Source organism: Callospermophilus lateralis, chromosome 14, assembly GCF_048772815.1.
Source record: "Callospermophilus lateralis isolate mCalLat2 chromosome 14, mCalLat2.hap1, whole genome shotgun sequence".
In the NCBI taxonomy this organism is placed as follows: domain Eukaryota; kingdom Metazoa; phylum Chordata; class Mammalia; order Rodentia; family Sciuridae; genus Callospermophilus; species Callospermophilus lateralis.
The window spans coordinates 94,943,485-94,952,512 of NC_135318.1; positions in this window are offsets into that span (position 1 = coordinate 94,943,485).

The window sequence follows — 9,028 nt, forward strand, 5'->3', positions numbered from 1 at the left end:
CAGCTCCAGCACCCTCCGTCCTGCTGTTCCACCTAAGAGGGCAACAGCGAGAAGCACTAGGGACATTCCCAGCCCAGGATGCAGGCTCAGGAGATGGGGACCCGCTGGAGGGCCCACAGAAAGCTTGCCTCCCACTCCTGGACACCTCCCCAAGGCCTATTTCCAGGAGCTCCCTTCCCCAGTGCTCAAGTTACAAGGCAGACTAAAAGGCAAAGGCCTGAGAGAGGAGCAAGCATGGACACCAGACTCCCACTAGGACAGATTCTGGGACCCTCAGACCAGGAATCCCCCAAAACAACCACGACTAACCTGCCAAGGGCTCTCACGAAAAGACAGAGAACAGGCACCAGCAGATGGACAAGTCAGCAAGAGACAGAGACACAAAATGCTGGGACACAGATGATGAACAGCTTTGATGAGCTCATTAACATACTGGACTCCACTGAGCAAAGAATGTCTGAGCTTCCAAAACAGGAAAGCAAGCAAGATAGGGAGAGGGAGAGGGAGAAGAGGGAGAGGGAGATGGGGGAGACAGGGAGAGGGAGACAGGGAGAGGGAGATGGAGAGGGAGAGGGAGAGAGAGAGAGAGGGAGAGAGGGAGGGGGCAACAAGGGAGAGGGAGATAGGGAGAGGGAAAGGGAGACAGGAAGAGGAGTGGGGGAGGAGAAGGGAGAGGGAGAGGGGGAGAGGGGGAGATGGAGAGGGAAAGGAGGAGAGGGAGAGGGAGAGAGGCTGAGGGGGAGGGAGACAGGGAGAGAAAGAACCAACATCTAAAAACTGTGGGAAGATAAGAGGTGTCATGTAGACAAGATGGGAATCCAAGGAAGAGAAGAGGAGAACTTCCCAAATTAGTACCAAATCAAAGTGGCTCAGAGACCTTCAAGCAGAAGGAACAACAAACGAACCCCATCTGGCCTCGGGGAATCCAAACTGCAGCACCAAGAGAAAGCTAAGCCAACACCAAAACAGAACCACCATCAAACTCACAGACACACACCTTAAAGGGGCCAGAGGAAGAAGCCCGCCCTCTGGGAACAGAGACACATTATATCAACTGCTCAGAAACTATTCAAGGAAGAATGCAGAGCAAAACACTTAGAAGTGTTGAGGTGAAAGCCCCCCAACCTACAGCCGTGTCCTGAAAACTCAGCCTTCAAAGTGAAGAGACATAGAGACTCTCAGACACACCACGGAGGGACTGTGTCACCAGGAAGCTGCCTGGCAAGAAATGCTAAAAGAAGTCCTTTAAAGACAAGGACGATGATCCCTGCCGGAAAGAGACTTACATAAAAAAAGAAAAACAACTTAATTCTTCTTGGATAAGTTTGTTCAAAACAAAATTAACAAGTGTCCTCGATGAGAACTGTATACGTACATGTGAGATGACAGTGTGACACGGGGTGGCAGGAGCACCAGGAAAGGTTTGTTGCTGTGAGGTACTGACACCGTCTCGACCCAGCAGTGTCTTCTGAAAGTAGACCTGGGTTTTTAAAAAGAAGTGTAACAGGTGTGCTCAGAAATGACAGTAGATGGAATCAAAAGGCAGGAAAGAAGAGACAGACAAAAACAGGCACAAAGAACCAGGGCGATTACACAGAACGGTACCAAGCACAGCAGATACTAACTCAAATGCATCAATCATCACATTATACGTCAGGGGCCTAAATGTACCAATTAACAGAGATTATCAGAGGGGTTCAAAAAACAGGTTCCCACCCTTTGGTGTCTAGAAGTCCATTGAAATGTACAGTGGTGCCCCCACCCAGGGGTACACCCTGGGACCCCCGTGGATGCCTGAGCTGCAGATGGCACTGAGCCCTATATACACTAGTTTTCCCCTATATCTACATTCTTATGACTTTAGGCACAGGCAGGGAATGACAATGATTACTAATAGTAAAATAGAGTAATTTTAACATAATTCAATAAACTTCCCACCATCGCTCCCCTTATGCTTTGGGACTATTAAGTAAAGTCAGGGGTATGGGAATGTCAGCACTGAGGTACTGCAGCAGTCCATCTGATAACCAAGGTGGCTACCAAGAGTGAGTAACAGGCAGGGAGTGTATACAGTGTTGACACACTGGACAAAGGGACGATTCATACCCCAGGGGGACAGTGCGAGACTTCATAGCATTACACACAATGAAATATAATTTAAAACTTAGGAAATTTTTATTTCTGGAATTTTCCACTTAACAGTTTTGGACTGCAGCTGACCACAAGTACCTGAAACCTTGGCGAGCTGAACCGTGGGTAAGAGGGGACCGCCGTAGATTAAGAGTGAAGTGTTGAAGAGGGACACACGGGACCAACTCTAGTGAAAGGAAAGCCGTAGTCACTGTATGAAGCTCAGACTATCTTAACTAAGTGCAAGGAAAACTGCCAATTACAAAGAGGGACACTGCCTGAATGATGTTGGGACAGTTCCCCAGGATGTACTGATCCTCAGGGAGCATGCACTGCACGGCAGAACATTGAAATACTTGAGAACTGCGAGGAGAGGTGGGTGACGCCATGACCAAAGCTGGAGGCTGGACCAGCCTGCTGCCAGAAGTGGACAGACCCTGAGGGGGAACACCAGGAGGACAAAGTTAAGCACAACAGGACACAGCACAGTGCGCTGACAGGATGTGCACACGTGTTCAGACGGCTTGCACTTAGAGCGGTCGAGGAAAATAATGCTGTTTTGCAAATATGACTATGATTAACGAGGGCCACCAAGTTTCAGCACTGTGATGTCAGGAACACAGAGTGTGCAGGGAAACTAACAAATGCTGCTACAGTTGGGAGATTGGCTGCTGTTGCTGACTGAAGTGTGGGTGACACACATTGTGACTTGTGGTCCATCAGATCCGTGTAGAGTTAACAGTCACCCAACTCCCTGCACAGGCTCGGGTCTGACCACATATTCTGCCTGGATAGACATTTCAGCCTCTTTTGTATATAAACCACACACACACACTAACACACTCTCTCTCTCTCTCTCACACACACACACACACACTCACTCTCTCTCTGTCTCACACACACACACACACACTCTCTCTCTCTCTCTCTCTCTCTCTCTCTCTCACACACACTCACACATGCATGTATGTCATGTCATACAAACATGTAAAATAGGCTGCAAGGGTACACACTAAATAAACAAGTATTACACACCTCAGGCAATCCTATTCACTATTTATATATACACGTTTTTTGCATTTTGTTTTTTTGTACCAAATTTCTGCATTATCTAGCAACTCGCAAAAGAACACAGTTTCTTTTTTTTGGATACAAAATGTCTCTAAAGACTTGTTATGTTTGGACTTTAATCAAAGGATATGTATAATCAACAAATCAAGAGCATTGTATGTTTGCCCAGCCCTTTCTGAGACAGGGTCCTGCTAAGTTGCTGAGGCTGGCCTTGAACTTGCGAACCTCCTGCACAGCCTCCTGAGCAGCTAGGATCACAGGTGTGTGCCATGGCACCAGCGCAATGAGTTATTTTTAAGATTGCACCTCATTCTCTTTGTTAGCTTAATAGCTACAGCTCTGTGTCACGCTAGTGACTCCTTTACAATAGGGTTTAAGTGCACATCTTTACCTTAACCAGTGCACCTTGAAATGATCCCGTTACTTCACATGTGCGAGAACCACGTGACAGCTTATTTCCATGTCTCCTGCCTGGTCTCTGTGTTGTTATCATACATTGTACATCTACATGTGTTAAAAAAAAATGTTGGCATTACAATAAACTGGTGGACTGTGACAAGGGCCTACCTGTGTCGGCAGTAGATCAGAGGAGGATGGGTCAGAGAAAGTATTCAAAGAAACAGGAAATGATGATCCGCTCCATGGAGGAGGAACATGGTGGGTCACACCCCTTACAGGGGCCTGTGTCCAAATACTAAAGCATCGTTACAACTCAATGATAAAAACACAAATAACCCAATTTTTCAAATGGGCAAAAAGAGGTGAAGAGACATTTTTCCAGACACCACACAAGCGGCGTCAAGCGTGTGACAAGAGGTTCCCGCTGTTGGCACTTGATGTGCAAGTCGGAACAACGAGGCACTTCCTGCCACCAGGGCAGCCTGGGCCCTGCTGGAGGTGGGTGCAGCTGTGGGGCACAGGGCGGGAGGTCACCTCCCCTGGATGGGCCAGCCTGAGTGGGCGCCGGGCACAGCTACCACAGCCCTTCACGTCCCTGTGCACATTACCACTGGGTGCGTCTTTTCCTGTCTCCCTGCTCCATTTACTTTTGCTGGTTTCATCGAGTATTTAAAGTAGTCTTGAACTGAGGTCAGTACATAATGTCCCTGTCACACTGCCTGGCATAGATCACGTGATCAATAAATCAAAACTAGAATTATTTATATGCAAGTAAAGAAGGTTGGAATTTCCTGAGAAAACAGAAACAAAACCAGGCAACATGGCAAGGTGTGAGGGGGAGTCCCCAGGCGCCAAGGGTAGCAGGCACGGTGCTGCAGTGGGGAGGCCAGGTGGCGGAAGGTCAGTGGTGGGAAGGGCAGTGGCGGGAAGGTCAGGTGGCGGCCCTCTTGAGACCTGACCACACAGACGCTTCATTCCCTGGGCAGCCTTCACCTCTTCCCAGTCCAGCCTGATGTCTGGAACCTCCTCTTCTGGCTCAGGATCCTTCCTCAAGGCCCCCTGGGAGAGGTGACCAGGATGGGCAGGGGGCCACATTCCTCCCTGAATTCCACCACATGGAGACCCTTCTTGTCAGCCAGCTGTTGGTGGGTTTCCTGGGCAAAACAAAGTGAGAACAACAGTTAGGTCTACGAGGGTCCCTGTGGCTACAGGAGTGCGAGGCACCACCACAGGGGTGGGGTGGGGGTGCGGGTGGGGGTGGGGGTGTAGAACTCACCAGAGCGCTTGGGGGAAAGAGCAGTGCCAGCTGATTCTGGGTGGTTAAACCACAGTGGCTGTCACAGGAGGATGACCTCAGCCCACCTTCCCACCCCAAACTGGGGTACGCCAGGCCTCGCCTTCCAAACTCCCTAAGCACGTGCCTGCTGGGCCAAGCACCAAGCCTGAACCTCGTGGAGCCCTGAGATCTAACAACCAATTCACAGGAGGTCCAGGAGGGAAAAGGACATCAAGGACCCCACGGGTGCTCAACCCTGGAAACACTATGGGACAAACCACCTGACTTCTTCTACACAACAATGGCAAGGGTGGAAGAGAGAGGGACAGACCAAGAAAGCCTTAAAAGATACAGGAGAAACTTCAGGTGTGCTGACCTCTCTGCAACCTGATGCAGATAAATTGTGTAAAATATTTTTTAAAAATCAGACAAATGGATACATTTGTATGAACAAATTGGCTATTTGATAACACTGTGTCACCAGTAATTTTTAGGAATGATAATGGAACCATGATTTTTTTCCCAGTGCTGGGGACGGAACCTGGGACTTGAGGCTTCCTAGCAAGCATCCCACCATGGAACCACATCCCTGCCCTGCAAAGAGGTTTCTGATTCTGGTCTTTTAGAAATACATTGAAAGTGGTATGAATGAAATGAAAGGGTGCCTGAGTTTTGTTTCAAAAGAACGGGGTGAGGTGATGTGGAGAAACAAGAATAGGTCTGGCAGGGGCGAGAGGCCCCTGGGGTCAATGCAGCAGGTGCCACACAGAAGCCTGGAAATGGGCAAATACATCCAGTGGATGGTTTAGTCATAGTTCCTGAAAATACCTAATATGTGTAACCCTGTGTTTCCGGACTATGGCTGCTTTGTACTATCCTAATTCTTTACGTGTGTAAAACTGGACAAAAGGTAAGCTGTTTTGCCAGGTGTGATGGTGCACACCTGTAATCCCAGCAGCTTGGGAGGCTGAGGCAGGAGGGTCCCACGTTCGAGACCAAACTTAACAACTTAGAGAGGTTCTAAAACTTGGTGAGACATGGTCTCAAAAAATAAAAAGGCCTGGAGATGCAGCTTAGTGATCAAGCACCTCTGGGTACAATTCCTGGTACCAAAACAAACAAACAAAAACACAAGATAAGCTGTTTCATAAATAAAATAAAATAATTTAAATTGGAGTCTTACAATCAATCAAAGGCATCTCACATAAATTAGTGGTGTAAGGTCAGGCACCAGTGACCAAGAGGAGGCAGATTAAAAGCTGCCGAACAAGGCTTTATTGAGATTCGCTGTAGTCCAACACAGTGGGTCCAGGGAAATTGCACCCAGGCTCAGACGGATTGTAAATTTATCAGGCTTAGGGCAGGAAGGGAGGGCTTGGGACAGGAAAGGGAGGTTTTTAGGGTCCCTTGTCCTCCTGGGGTTGGTCAGAGGATCTTGCTGAGCTCCATGTCCTTCCAGGATCAGTCAGGAGACCCCACTGATTGATGATGGTTATCACTGCTTTCTGTTGGCCCCTGATTGGTTGTTGCCTGGTGTTTTGATCCCTTAGCCTCCTCAACATACCTAGCATCCTGGCCTCTTTGATGATATAGGGCGCCAAATTCCATCTGGCTGCTTCCTGCTGGCTAGGGCTCTGGGAGGAAGGGTGTCAGTTTGGTGGGGAGGCGACTGTAGGAGTGTAGGAGCATCTGGTTGTCGGTCACTCTGGTGATTTCACTCATGTGCTTTCAGGCGAACCGGAGGAGGCAGGGAGCGAGCATTAATAGAAGTCCTATTACTAACAGAGGAGTGAGAATGGGAGTCAGCCACGTAATGAGGGTTGAGTTTAGCCAGCCTGGCCAGGGGTCATTTGATTGTTGCTATTTAAGCCTTTCGCCCAATCAACGGAGGGTGTCAACGTTCTTTTCGACCAATCCAGTGTCATGGATGTAGTAGCAGCATTCTTCTTTCAGGAATATACAGGTTCCTCCTTGGTCTGCTGTCAGGAGATCGAGGGCTCCACAGTTCTGTAATGAAACTTGGGCAATGGATGTTATTTGCCTTTGTAGGGAAGCCAGAGAGGCGGCAGATGCTTCTTCCACTTCCCTAAGTTGTTCAAGCTTCTGAGTAAGCGGTTACTGCATAACCAAGTCCTCCTGCCCCCAGTCCAGAGGCAGCGAGGGAGGAGGCCAGGGAGAGTCCAACCATTACTGGTAGAAAGACGGCCCACCTTGCCCTGGAAAGGGAGGTGGTGACAAGCCAGGTTAATTCAGCCTCACTGTACAGAGTTAATTGGGGGACCAAGGTGGAAGGAGCACAAAAAGCAAACGGCATGCCGAGGCTTAGATATTTGTTAGAGCAGCATTGCACCAGAAAAAGAACGCCATAGGAGCAAAGGTTGGGGAAGGGATTTGAAGGATCTGGCCACAGGTGTCAAACCTGAGGAAGTGTAGCAGCAGGGGAAATTCCCTGAGGGGTTACGAAAAAGGTACTTTCTCAAAGGATGGAGGGGGCGGCCCTTGGGGTCTGGTTGAGCTGGAGGACTTGAGCTGGAGCTGGAGGAGTTGGTCATGAGCTGTAGGACTCTGTCTTGGGCATCAGGGGCTGGTGGTCTTGAAGAAGTAGTTGATTGACTGGCTGGTTGGTGAATCTATGTATCTGGTCTTGCAGGAACTTCTGTAGGCAAGTTAACAGACGTGGTCTTATTAGGAGAAACATGAGGAGGACTAACAGGGGTCCTGCGAGGGGGAGGAGCCAAGGCCATACTTGACTGATGCTTCCCATGGAGACTGCTGGCCTAGTTGCTGTCTCCTCTTTCCTAGCTGTTCTTGTCTGTTGGCACCTGATTGCTTGTTCCTGGTGCTTGTTCCCGGAGCCACCTCAACTGACCTAACAAGTGGCATTTTTGTCTTTTTGAGTGGTACATTAAAAAACAACTTGTCCTAACTGATGGCATTTTAGAAGAGATAATAAATAGTAATCACAGCAGAAGTCTCAAAATGCGAGAGAAAACAAAGACAGCACATGGAAGAAACATGAAAGGTAAAAGTGACCTGAGGAGAACCAACAGCTTCTACACCTAATGACTGACCGTCCACCAAGCCTGAATTTAGAAGTGCTATGAAGGATGTTAGATAAAACCAACAGCACAAAAGCTGTTCCAAAAAGATCTTTTATCCAAAGCCTTTTTAAAAAATTTTAAATACATGTATATATGAATTATAAATATATACATACATAAATTACATATATACACATAAACTATATGTACATAAAACATATTTTATGTGTAAATTAATATTTTCTGTATATATACATAATATATACATATTATACACATGCATATATATCTATGTCTTTTTTTTTTTTTTTGAGGCAGAGTCTTGCTAAATTGCTGATGCTGACCTCAAAGTTAGGATCCTCCTTCCTGGGCCTCACAAATCACCGGGATAATAGGCATGTACCACTATGCCCAGCTTAATTTTCATATTTTAAACAGGTATATAAAATGATTATGTGGATCATCTTATTCAAAACCAGCCAAGTACTCTTGAAGGACCTAGAAATTAGACCAGAGACCTTGCACCAAAGAAAAATGAGACCCAAATCTTCATCAAGTCGGATTAGGCCCAAACTTCCTTAACAAGACTCCTAAAGCACAAGAAATAAAATCAAGAATCAATAAATGGGATGGATTCAAAGTAAAAAGCTTCTTCTCAGCAAAAGAAGCAATCACTGAGTGAAGACAGAGCCTACAGGATGGGAGCAAGTTTTTACCACACACACGTCAGAGCACTAATCTCCAGGATATATAAAGATCTCAAAAAACACCAAAAAACAACCAAACAACCAAATCAATAAATAGGCTAAGGAGCTGAACAGACACTTCTCAGAAGACATACAAATAATCAATAAATATATGAAAAGTGTTCAACATCTTTAGTAATTAGAGAAATGCAAATCAAAACTACTCTGATTTCACCCAACCCCAGTCAGAATGGCAGTTATCAAGAATACAAGCAATAGTAAGTGTTGGAGAGGATGTGGGGGGAAAGGCACACTCATTCATTGCTGGTGGGACTGCAAATTGGTGTAACCACTTTGGAAAGCAGTGTGGGGATTCCTCAGAAAACTTGGAATGGAACCACCATTTGACCTAGCTGTCCCACTCC